The 13,371-nt window shown below is 42.2% G+C and overlaps 1 pseudogene; it reads left to right on the forward strand.

Annotated features, from left to right (window-relative positions):
- The first annotated feature begins 590 nt into the window (after positions 1 to 590).
- LOC133751392 (small ribosomal subunit protein uS2-like) lies at positions 591 to 1,533 on the forward strand (annotated as a pseudogene).
- The last annotated feature ends 11,838 nt before the right edge of the window (positions 1,534 to 13,371 follow it).

Below are 13,371 nucleotides of genomic sequence, written 5' to 3' on the forward strand. Positions count from 1 at the left end.
TGATTATGTGTCTTATTCTACAGTTTCCATACGTCTTTCTATAGGATATCACTCTACATTTAATAGATGATAAACAGTTTGGGCCTGCATGATACAATATCTTTCATAGTCCATAGATGTCAACCAGAATCCACAACCATTTTGTAAATGCTAATTAAATTTTCCAAAGACCATCCCTGTGATGTCAATATAATTTATCATAAATAAGTTTATGAAAGATTAAACTACCTGAAACTTAGCTAGAGAAAACATCAGCTATGGAAATTTATGATTAAAAAAAAGTTGCTGTGACATAATTGAAAACTTCTGGATGAATTCCAAGTAAAGTCTTCTGTAGCAGTTTAATCTCAAGTGAATAGGTCCATGCCTTTTTTTTGGGGGGGGGGGGGAAGAGGATTGAAATATTGCAAGTATGTAATATATTACAGCTTATAATAAATACTTTAGTTTTAGCAGTTTTGTATTACATAATAACATTCGCTAATTTTGAAATATATGTTCATATCACTCTTTTTTAAAAATGGGATAATTAGCTTTCCGCGCTACCCGGCGAGGGGTCCCTATGGTGTTGTTCTTGATTCCCAGCATAACTTAAGGGGAAGCTGTCACAATGTCCGGAGCCCTTGATGTCCTGCAAATGAAGGAGGAGGACGTCCTCAAGTTCCTTGCAGCAGGAACCCACCTAGGTGGCACCAACCTTGACTTCCAGATGGAACAGTACATTTACAAAAGGAAAAGTGATGGCATCTACGTCATCAATCTGAAGAGGACCTGGGAGAAGCTTCTGTTGGCGGCTCGTGCTATTGTGGCCACTGAAAACCCTGCTGATGTCAGTGTGATATCCTCCAAGAACACTGGCCAGAGAGCTGTGCTGAAGTTTGCTGCTGCCACCTGAGCTACTCCCATTGCTGGCCGCTTCACACCTGGAACCTTCACTAACCAGATCCAGGCAGCCTTCCAGGAACCACGGTTTCTGGTGGTTACTGATCCTCAGGCTGACCACCAGCCTCTCACGGAGGCCTCTTACGTGAACCTGCCTACTATTGCTCTGTGTAACACAGACTCTCCTCTGCGCTACGTGGACATTGCCATTCCGTGCAACAACAGGGGAGCCCACTCAGTGGGTCTGATGTGGTGGATGCTGGCCCGGGAGGTTCTGCGCATGTGTGGTACCATCTCCCGTGAACACCCCTGGGAGGTCATGCCTGATCTCTACTTCTACAGAGATCCTGAAGAGATTGAAAAAGAAGAGCAGGCCACCGCTGAAAAAGCTGTGGCCAAGGAGGAGTTTCAGGGTGAACGGACGGCCCAGCACCTGAGTTCACCGCTACTTAGCCTGAGGTTGCTGACTGGTCTGAAGGCGTGCAGGTGCCCTCTGTGCCTATTCAGCAGTTCCCCACTGAAGACGGAGTGCTCAGCCCGCCACTGAAGACTGGGCTGCAGCCCCCAGTGCTCTGGCCACCGAGTGCGTGGGAACAACCACTGAGTGGTCTTAGGCTGCTTGTCATGGAAATGAGGTTGACGGAAAATAAACACCAGTTTCTACAGACAAAAAAAGAGGCTAATTACAATTGAGAGAGATTCAATTTATCTAATCTGTGAAAACAAGTCAGGATTCTTTTCAAAAATCATGTTACTCATTTATTATCCCAATACATGGTTCTCATTTGTCCTATCATATCTAACAACTCATCACATAAAACACCACATATATAATCAGACATGCCAGATATTCATACTGTTACCAACATTCACTATGTATAAAACCTGTCTTGAGTAAATGATAGTTGGGTTTAATTTCAGTAAGATGCAAAGAATTTTGAGCTCTTATATAAACATTTATAGGAAAAAACAGAATTTATCTTTGGCCCAAGGAAATTTAAACAGACACTAGAACAATAAATAAATGCTCGAGGAACGTGAGATGTTGGTAATATAGCTTCAAAGAGATTTTTTTGATTTGTGGGAAGGCATTTCCCATATCATACTAGTGGACATTGTCATTTGTCTAAGGATACTGGTGTTATTTTTTCTACTATATGTGGCCATAGGAATTGGAACAATCATTTTTGGAAAGTATAGTTTGAAAGGATAATGATGTATGCAGTTTTTTATGTCACGGAATTCTTTGACATACGTTTTCAGATTTAGAACTTACAAGAGCGAGGTAGATGTTCCTAGTACCCCCATTTAGAGAAAACAAACATGCAACCAACCAACCAAAGACTAGGTGGTGAGGGTGCTGGTATAGCTGGATGGTGAGCAAGATAGGTTGTCCAAGGGGACTCTGACAGAGGTGAACAACTGAATAGAAAGAAGATAAATGTATTGCTGAATGCCTAGGGGCTGAGCTTGGATTAACAACTCTCAAGAATTAATCTGCTTTCATAATCAAAAGCTACCAACCAGAGACATCCAATGCCTTAGAGTGGAATGGTTAGTTCTCTGGGGAACTTATGAGGATGCTCAGAGGTAAGTCAGTGTTAAACAATCTAAAACAGCTGTTAAGATCAGAGAGCACTGTATCTGTATGTGCAAGTCAGATACATAAAGGTTTCCCATCTCTGAACTAAGGCTGAGGTATGAAACATGTTAGTTAACAAAACAGGGCAAGAAGAGTGGGGTCGCAGGTGTACAGACAGCATTCTACTCCACGTGAACCCCCAGCCTCCACACCTGCATCAGACTTGAGCCTGCAAGTCATTTTTAAAGTAAATCAAAGTCGATATTCTCTTAATTTAATAAATTCAGTCATTTTAAATTATAACACTGAAGTTACTTTAAAGGCATTTGGGAAATATTTTCCAAATGAAAAGTTAGAAATTATAAACAAATAAATCAGAAAGCTGGAAAATCATGGGACCATCTCTATGTATAACCATGAGGAAGACAAAAGTTCACTGTGAGAGAAGCAAATTACGGTGACTTTATTATAAAATCACTTGAGTCACATTTGTTCAATCAATAAGATAGAATAGATACATAGATGACAAACACAGTATGCTAAAATATTGATGCATACATAGACCAAGGATGATAGCACATGAGAGAATTTCAAAAAGTTAGAAAAAGTAAAAGATAAATTTATTTTGGCAAAAATTGGTTTTGAAATCCAAGTGCAGTTTCTTCACAGAACACATAATTCACCTCTATGAAGTGCCACTGTGTATTGGAAGGTACAGAGGATTAGGTTAGTATGTTTTTAGAGACAAATAAGGTGATACAAACATACACATACACACACACAGATAAACATGGAATTGCAGAGATAGATGCAAATATGTGCATCATATATGTTTAACGTTTTCTCTTGCTTTTGATTTACTCCTTCATCTCTGCTTTCTCATTGAAAAAATAATCACTAGATGTTGGCTAGGAGAAGAGAAATTCAAAAAATGCAAATTATCTGAATGGATAGTGATTGATATATGAATTTAGTTTTGAATCTGTAGTGTTAGAAGATAGGTTTCAGGGGATGACATAGTAGCATAGTGGATAAAGCTGTCCCTTATTTCCTTTTATAGATACAGAGTGTGGGGGTTAAAGGTTGAGGCATCTCTGATCCTCACTGGTTGACCTTTAGGTGCCCATGGGGACATTGGCAAGGACATTTAGTTACCACAAGTCCAGGTAGGGACTCTCCATTCCTGGAAATGTGGGCCTTCTCTCCTGTGGATCCCGAAGCTACCAATGTTACCTTTCCAAATACAGTGTTGACTAAGAAAACATAGGCCAAATAAGGGATAAGGACCACTAGTTACTAATTTCTGGCATTTTCCTTTATGCCAAAATTGGTATACTATTACTAATAAACATGGCCATGTATCCCGTCATTGGGCTCTGTACCATACTGGAGATTAAATACCAAGTGTAGGCAGTTATCCTGTACAAAAGTCCTTTACAATGTGAACTTTAGTTGTTTCACATCTTCTGCCTACCTGGCAAGATATCATGTGACCCAACCTCACCAAGTATCCTGAATTTCCATGATTAAATTTTTAACGTTCCATGTCTCTTCAATTTCATTTTTTTTTTTTTTGAGATTTAAAAGTATTTATTAGAATCAAGGACCTCCAGCCAGAGCACCTTGTGGGGGGTACCTTTCTCAAATATACGACCTCACCTGGAAAGACCTTGATATTATCCTTTCTTCCTCTCTCATTTTTGAGGAATGTGTAGAGGTCCGACAGGCTGCCTGAGATGAGGCCGACAAGACCCGATTAACTGATCCCACTCCCAGGAGCCCAGGCAGTACCCAAAGTAGAGCTGGGATGGGGCTACCAGGAAGGACAGCTGGGAAGACAAAATGTGGTCAATACGGTCTCCCACAAGGTGGTCAATTTTGATAGTCTTCAAGAGGTCACCCAGGACCCAGGGTGACCCAGACGCTTTTTTAAACAGGCTCACTGAATTTCACCAAACTTGATCCTCATTCCCCCTCCAGGGCGGTGATTCTGGCCTCTCATTTCATTTCTCAGTCTACCCTAAATATCAGAAAAAAAAACTAAAAAGGGTGGAGGGTGGTTCAGAGACCCCCACTAGAGACCTTGTAAAGATCGCTTTCAAGGTCTATAATACTCAGGGAGAGGCAGCTGAGCAGGCACGACAGGCCAGGATGCAGAAAAAGGTTACCCTCCAGACTCAGGCCCTGGTGGCAGCCCTGAGGCCAGTGGAGGGAAGAGGGGTCAAGGGCAACCAACCCACCAGGGCATGCTTCAAGTGCAGACGAGAGGGACTCTGGGCTCCAGCATGCCCCAACCCTCACACACCCACCTGGCCATGACCCACATATGGCCAACTGGGCCACTGGAAGAGCAACTGCTCCAGGAGAAGCCCAACTCCCATAGAGGACTTCATGCTACAACTGCTGGGGATGGCCGAAGACTGACGGAGCCCAGACTCCGGGACCCGTATCATCCTGGCCAAGCCCAGGTAACACTCCAGGTAGTGGGTAAGTCCACAGAGTTCCTGGTGGATACAGGGGCTACCTATTGTGTCCTGCCAGCCTATGTGGACCCACTCCTGCCCTCTTCAGTTTCCATAATGGCGATTGATAGGACTCCCTCCTACCTTAGGTGAACGTCAGACTTGCCTCATCATTTGGAAGACCATCTGTTCTCCCACTCCTTCCTGGTAATCCCTTCTTGCCTGGACCCTCCTACAGGGATGGGACATCTTATTCCAACTGGGCTCCGATCTCCAGATTCTACCGCGACGACCTTCAGCTGCTCTCCTACTCCCTCTGATCACTTCAGGAGGGCACTCCGTATCCTAACTGACCTCAATTCCCATCTCTGAGACAGACACAGACACATACTAGGCCTGACAGTCCTGTCATCCCACAATTTAGCTGAGCTTTTGGGACAGGGGTTTCTCCCCCTTCTCAGCCCCTCCCAGGTCCAGGAACTACATCTCCTGTTCATCAAAAATCCCCATATTACTATAGCCCACTCACCTCCCCCCTTAAACCCAGTCACCCTCCTTCCGTTCCCATCCTCCTCCATGGACTCTCTTCCTGACTATCATTCCTGCTCTGAAGTACTAAATTCCTTCCAGACCCTGACAGACCATGTTCTAGACCACCCAATAGACTCCCCTGACTGAACACTGTTTGTGGATGGCAGCTTGGTGAGGGGGGTAGATGGGGTGCACAGAGCAGCATATGTAATGGTTACTCTCAATAAGACCATAGAGGCTCAACACCTTCCCCCAGGGGCCACCTCCCAAAAGGCCGAACTCCATGCCATACAGAAGGAAAGGAGGTTCCTGACATCATGGGGAACGCCAATAGTTAATGCCACCTACATCTACCAGCTTCTCCAGGCCCTTACCCTGCCCCTCCCAGTGGCAATAATCCATTGCAAGGGCCACCAACAAATGACTGATCCGGTGTCAATGGGTAACAGGCAAACAGACTTGGTGACTCAGACACTTACTAGCCAAGACCTACCTACACAGGAGCCCCTCACCCCCATTGTTGTTCCTCATAACTTCTATTAAGCCAACTTACCTCCCTCAGGAAAGACATCAATTATAAAAAATAGAGGTAAGGAACACCCCAAGGGGTGGATTTTTCTCCAAGACAAGATCACTCTCCCTACTCAAAACTTCCATTATTAACTGACATTCACAACTCCCTACATAAAAACCCAGACTCACTCTACCATTTTCTGACCCCTCTGCTCCACTGTCCTACTCTTGAAGATCTCCTTAAACAGGTTCACTCATTCTGTACTATATGTCCTTGACATCCCCTCAGGGAAAGCTAAAGCCTGCTCACCAGATGAGAGGCCACCTTCCCAGTGAAGACTGGCAAATAGACTTTACTCATGTGTCCCCTCACAAACGCTTATGGTATGATCTAACCATGATGGACACATTTTCCGGTTGGATAGAGGCCTTTCTTTCTTTTTTTTTTTTTTTTTTTGACAGGCAGAGTGGATAGTGAGAGATAGAGAGACAGAGAGAAAGGGCTTCCTTCTTGCCATTGGTTTGCCCTCCAATGGCTGCTGCGGACGGCATCTCGCTGATCCGAAGCCAGGAGCCAGGTGCTTCTCCTGGTCTCCCATGCGGATGCAGGGCCCAAGGACTTGGGCCATCCTCCACTGCCTTCCCAGGCCATAGCAGAGAGCTGGCCTGGAAGAAGGGCAACCAGGATAGAATCTGGCGCCCCAACCGGGACTAGAACCCGGTGTGCTGGCGCCGCAAGACGGAGGATTAGCCTGTTACGCCACGGCGCCGAGAGGCCTTTCCTACAATTTCATAAATGCAGCCATGGTGGCTGAAATCTTACTCCAACACATCATCCCACGATTCGGGCTGCCTACCTCTAATCGGACAATGAGCCAGCCTTTGTATCACAGGTGGTACAAGTTATATAAGCCCTTGGCACCACCTGGAAGTTACACATCCCATACCGCCCCCAATCCTCGGATAAAGTCAAAAAGGCGAATGGCATGCTAAAAGATTTGCTTACTAAACTCTCCATCCAACTTCAGATGGGATGGCCACAACTACTCCCTTTGGCCCTCACCAGGCTTCGTGCAGCTCCACACAAGTCCCTGGGACTTAGCCAGTTTGAGCTCATATATGGAAGACCGTTCTTCTTAACCATAACTTGCCAGTCCACACCCCTATCTCACCTTACTTCATTTGCTTCTCAGGGAACACGCTGACCAACATCTCCCATCCCCATCTGCTCATCACCCAGCTGGTCTGGAGGTCCTGCCTCTCCAGCCTGGGGACTCCATCTTACTCTGGTCCTCCCAGTACCAGTCATGCCATACCTGTTGGAAGGGACCCCCACATCATAATTCTCACCACTCTAACTGTGGCCAAACTACTGGGACATGAAAACTGGTATCATATAGCTCGCCTCAAGAGGACACTTTCCCCTCCCCCAGAGCCACCGTCATCCTGGACAGCCACTGCTCTGGGGCCTACCAAGTCTAAGTTTGTCTTTAAACCTAGTCCTCCTGGTCCTGCTTGATTCCTAAGAAACTGGTCTCGGCTCAGTCCCTGCCCACATGTTTGCACTCCTCCCACCTATCTTACTTTTCATCCACATGTTATGAGAGAACATCACCACAATTCTGATGTTCCTTTGCTGGATTCCCAGCAATCCAGGTAACTGCCTGCCATGGCAGAACCCGCAGACATGACTGCTTTGCCAAATCCCCCAGCTCAAAGGTCTGTATGACACTGACCACTCACTGGGGCTATAGCAACAGGGAAGGCACCAGGACTTTAATTGATGACAGGAGGTTGCCAGGATAAAGGAGGTGATCAAGGACTTAGGAGAAAACTTGTCACAAATAACCACTCAGTGGCGACCCTTGCCACATCTCCACAGAGACACGACCCACCTCACCTCCCATGCCCTATCTGGGTTCCATATATTTCTTGTGTCTACCAGCTCCTCAATTCTTCTGATATCTCTCTGGCTGATGGTTGCTGGATTTGTTCCACCCTGTTAACCTCCCTTTACAGCTATTGAAGTCCCAACAAATTTCTACTCCAGGACCCACCAAAGAGACAACTTCTCCCTTACTTACTAATCTCCTTCACCCAAAAAACCTACACCAGTGTTTCAATCTAACCTCACCATTATCTCCTGACCCCACTATCCCCCAACCTTTTTTTCAACTCCACTCTCTGTAATTCCATGACCCCTATAAAGCCGGGAGATTGCTTAACTGGAGGTCAGTTCCTCCAGTGGGGGAGCTCCCTATTCCGCTGTCTACTGCCTAATTCAACTGACATCTGTATTCCTGTAATTGTCCTCCAAGAGGTCTCCGTGGTGCCCCCAAACCAGTCTCTCCCAATACTGGTGCTGCAAAATACCTGTGCTAAAAGGGACATAATTATCCTTCCCTTTCTAGCGGCACTAGGTGTTCTAACAGGAGTGGGGACAGGAGTAGCTAGCCTGGCGTATGGTACTACCCAGATACAGCAACTGGCAAACACCTTGAATACGGAGCTACAAAATGTTGCAGCCTCCATTATAAAACTGCAAGACCAGATTGACTCCCTAGCTGATATGGCCCTTCAAAACAGAAGGACATTAGACCTCTTACTAGTAGATAAAGGGGGAACATCCGTATTTCTGGGGTAACAGTGCTGCTTTTTAAGTAACAAATCTGGAGTGGTCAGAAACATGGCACAACAACTTAATGAACATTGCCAAATGACAACAGGAGTACCAGGGACAACACGGATGGAATCTATTTTCCTCTTTTCTCCCTTGGCCACTCCCAACTCTGGGACACATAATAACTGTAGGGATAACTGTAATGATGGCTCCTTGTGCTCTCAGGCTCATAAAAGATCGAATCCAGGAAGCCTCCAGAGTAGCGGTCAACCAGATGCTTCTCCAGCCATACATGCCTGTCCATGTGGAGCTCCAAGACATCCCCAGTGGGCCCCTGTAGATGACATCCCCGATCAGCAGGAAGTAGCCAGAAAGACTCATTGCCTCCCTTTTTCCTATCATCAAGAGGTCGGGATGGTAGCTTTGGGATCTTCAGGAGAGAAGGCCCACACTTTCAGGAATGGAGAGTCCCTACCTGCACTTCTGGGAATGAAAAGTCCTTGCCAAATTCCCCACAGACCTAAAGGTCAACCAATGAGGATCAGACATGACTCAACCTTTAACCTCCATGCCCTGTATCTATAAAAGGAGTCCTCCCAACCTCTGATGTATGATTTCCCCAGCCCCTGCCCTGTTGGGGCCTGAGAACCTCACCCGGGAGCGGAATCCCAATAAAAGCCTGCAATCTGATTCAGCTGGCTGGGAAGATTCATTATGCGCCGGACACCTTGCAAACGTAACTAGGCAATTAGTACAGCTGAGCCCAACACAGACTACTGAGAAACTGCTTGTGTCAGGCCCTTCTGCTACCTGCTCGACTCTGTAGTCTTTTGAATTTGTTACCTTTAGTGAGGACAAACTGCCTTGGGGAAGAGATTTGTTCATTGTTCAGCAACATGACTTATTTGGCCTTCACATATTCATCACTTGTAAACAGGAGATAGAAATATTTCCCACTGAACAGTTTGCTTTGAAGATTACATTATTTAATGCACATAAATAATTCAGCCCAAAGCCTGGAATATAATAAGTGCTTACTAAATATTAACTATTGTCATTAACATGAAGATGTCAAAGAAGGTAGTAAAAATAATGCACATCAGAGATGCTGAGTGCTTGAATGAAAACATTAGAGGAATGAAACCAAATAGTTGGGGAGATATGTCTAAAATTATAATTCATGGAAATCTAAATAGATACAAAATTAAGCAAGAGGCAAAATGTATTGAAGTTTAAATTATATTTGTAATCCAGTGTCTATAATGGTAGATTAATCCTCACACAAGCTGATGTTTTCCGAACTATCTTCTTATGGTAGAATCATTGTTGATAAGTAGCTATTCCTCTCTGTTTATACACAAGGCTGTCTGTGTGATATAATGAACCATCTCTCTGCCAATGAACATGAAGTATAGAATTGGGCTGAAACCTTCTGGGTCCATATGTTCATCCTAGAAAAATAACATTATAGATCCTCACAATGTAGATCTAAATATAGACTCCTTAGCCACATTTCATATTCTTGATCACCTCCCCTTTTTCTCAACTTTCATTAAATACCCTCAAGATCTGAAGATGATGACACAAGGTTTTTATAGTTGAAAGGTAGGGAAAACTTACCATTTCTTGCTACCTACGCTTGAAGACAAAGTCAACCTGAATACAAGTAAAAATCTCTAGTCAGAACATAGCTCCATAGTATTTATCTGATATGAATTATTGTGAATGTTGGGGAATGACAGGTGCTGAGAAGCATTTCCTGTGCCTAGAGAAACTATCTCCCCTCAAAAGTTATATCAGCTGTCTTTCTGTGAACTTTCAAAATTAATTTCATTTTCTCTTTCTCTGTAGGAAGCATAGGGAAGTTAAAAGAATTTCAAAGTCTAGATGCTTGTTAAATTAGTTCCAAATTCTCATCCTCATTCTATCAATGGGAGAAAAAGAGGTAGCATTGAATTTGATCCCATCCTGCAACATACAAAGTAAAGCAAATATTGTCAAATTGGTGCTTCTATACAATTCCTAACTACACAGAATAGCAGTGGAAAAATAGCACTCCACATAATGACTAATAATTACATTTTGATCCCCTATGTATCAACTTCCAGATTTAGATTCCCCAGACATTATTTAAACAAAGCTTATATAGGTAAAGTAGACATAAAGTTATGCAATAACAGATTAAGATATTACACAGTTCAGAACGTTTCCCAAATGGGAAGGTATATATATATGTATATATATACATATATATATATACACACACACATATATATATATATGTCTTAAAGATGGGAAACTAATTTGGAAATTATAATTTTTCTGAAATGTCTTAATAAAACAAGTTGAAATATGGGAAATGTGTGTGATTGTTTATACTGGTGTAACATCAAGTATCTATGGATGCAGATGGTTCTAAATAAGCAAAAACACCAAATCTGAAATATGAGAATTTTCCACTAATTTATATGAATTATGTTTTCTCAAAACACTTACCATAATAGTCTTATGCTTTTAACACATTCTATGGATGGATATTTGTAGTTATTTGAGGACTGTCATACATCTAATTCATATCCATGTGGCCATTTCCCATTTTAGTAACCATAAAAGATATTAATCAATAACAGTATCATCCCTACTTGGATTTCCTAGACCAATTACTGTTACCAGTTTTGCATAACTGCATCAATAGATAAAACATACATGCTATTACTTCTCATATTTAATGACATCTAGAAGATAGCAAAGTTAGCTTGCTTCTCTATGAACACAAACCAAGGGCTTGCTGTCCTGGTGAATTCCAATTCTCTGAATCCCAAGATGTATTGCCAACAACATTTAGCATCCTGCAGAGCCCCAGTATTGAAATTCATATCCTAAATTCTGTTTGAGGAACTACTGATTTCATGACTCTTTCTCAGAGATATTACAGGCTGATACCATTTGCACTCCCATCAGCACATTATAGAACATAGAATGGTTAGTTCACAAGTGAGAAATAACCAAAGTGACATGTGTTTGCCAGGAAAAGATGATTCAAGTTCCAAATACTTTGAATAGATCACTACATACTGAGAAAGTAAAGTTACTCTATTATTAGTATATACTGAGGACAAAAGCCAAAGAAGAATATCTAAAGAATTAAGACAAGAAATACAGTGAGGAATCTGTGATGAGAAGAGGTGATACTCCAGATAGACGGTGAAGTAAATATGGGAGCAAGATACTCAGAAAGCTATGAATGATTCAGGAAATGGGTCTTCATGAAAACAGCACATAACAGTAAATCTGGAAATAATAAGTAAAATCACACTCTCATCTAATAATTTCTTACTGGCTTCGCAGTTCCCCATGGAACCTTAGATCACTTAGAAATGAGGCTACTTTTGATACACGTATTAATATCATTAAGTAAAATAATTATTTCCTAACGTTGCCTAAACTATCACACAGCATTAACATCCTGAAGCCATAGATTTATTGTCTCAAAGTTTCTATGGATCAGGAGACTAAATGTGTTAGGAGGTTAAGGGCTCAGTAGGCTGCAGTCAAGATAAAACCAGCAACTATGTGCAGTTTGAGTCTTCTTTTAAGCTCACTGGCTGTTTAAATTCAAATCTCAACACCAGTTTGACTGAGGTCTTTTGTCTTTTTGTTTTTGTGTTTTTGATAGTTGCCATCAGATACTACTGTCCAAAGAGTGCCCACAATTCCTTCCCACATCCTTTCCCCAGACTACACAAAACATGCATGCTTTTTTTTTTTTTTCTTCCAGAACTGGAGGAAGTGGAACTCTCTGACTTCTTCCTCTGCCAACATTCAGAAAAAAATCCTTTTCCAAAATAGAAATTCATAGAATTCATGTCCAAATTCATCTCTCAACAGAATGCTCTCTATTTTAACCAAAACACAGCGCATGGTGCACAACAGGCTGCAGGAATCAGAGGAACAAGTATGGATTGTGCTTACCACTATGACCAGCATAATTTAACAGATGATCAATTGAGGACACATTTTCTCAGATGAAAGTGGCATCAAATACTGGAACTAGAACCTTGCACTATGGAAGTGTCAATGAAGTAACATCTTTCAGTTTCAGGGAATTATAAGCATTCCATTCAGGCATGTTTGTCTTTGTAAACCTGCATCTCTTGATCTCCTTTGAGGCTTAATTTCCACTTTTTTGATTTGCAATTCAGTAATTTCTGACAGACTTGTTCTAAGTATCAAATTTAAGATTTAATGGGTATTGTGAACCCTAATAATGGGTCATTGTTATCACTGTCACGCATTATTTCTTCTTTTTAAAGCCACAAACAGCATAACCATATTTTGGCTCATTTTATTTAATCTACTTAAGGAAAAGCGCAGCTTAATATTTAATTAAGGAATGTTATGTTTGATTTTAATGTAGATTTTTTTGTTTTCTTTTATTCTTTGGCTTTTTAATTTAGGAGTTACAAAGGTGCTTCTATGCTTCTGTTGCCAGATTTAGCTCACAAATTTCCAGAAGAAGCATTTGTACATCAAAAGATGTTCTTCTTAAATAATTCAGCTAATTAAATTAAAGCTGCTTCAGAACACGCTCAACAGTCTGAGGCTTTTTGATATGATATTAGTTTATTATAATTGAGTCTCCAAAAGGACTTCTCCAAGACACATGGTGAGTGAGTAACGAATAAAGTTGGTATGCATATTGATTCTTATGAAATTAGCAAAATAACCAAGACAAAGAAATTAAGCATGGGAACAAAGATCTTTTATGAATTATGAAGGAA

This window comes from Lepus europaeus, chromosome 22, assembly GCF_033115175.1.
Source record: "Lepus europaeus isolate LE1 chromosome 22, mLepTim1.pri, whole genome shotgun sequence".
NCBI lineage: Eukaryota > Metazoa > Chordata > Mammalia > Lagomorpha > Leporidae > Lepus > Lepus europaeus.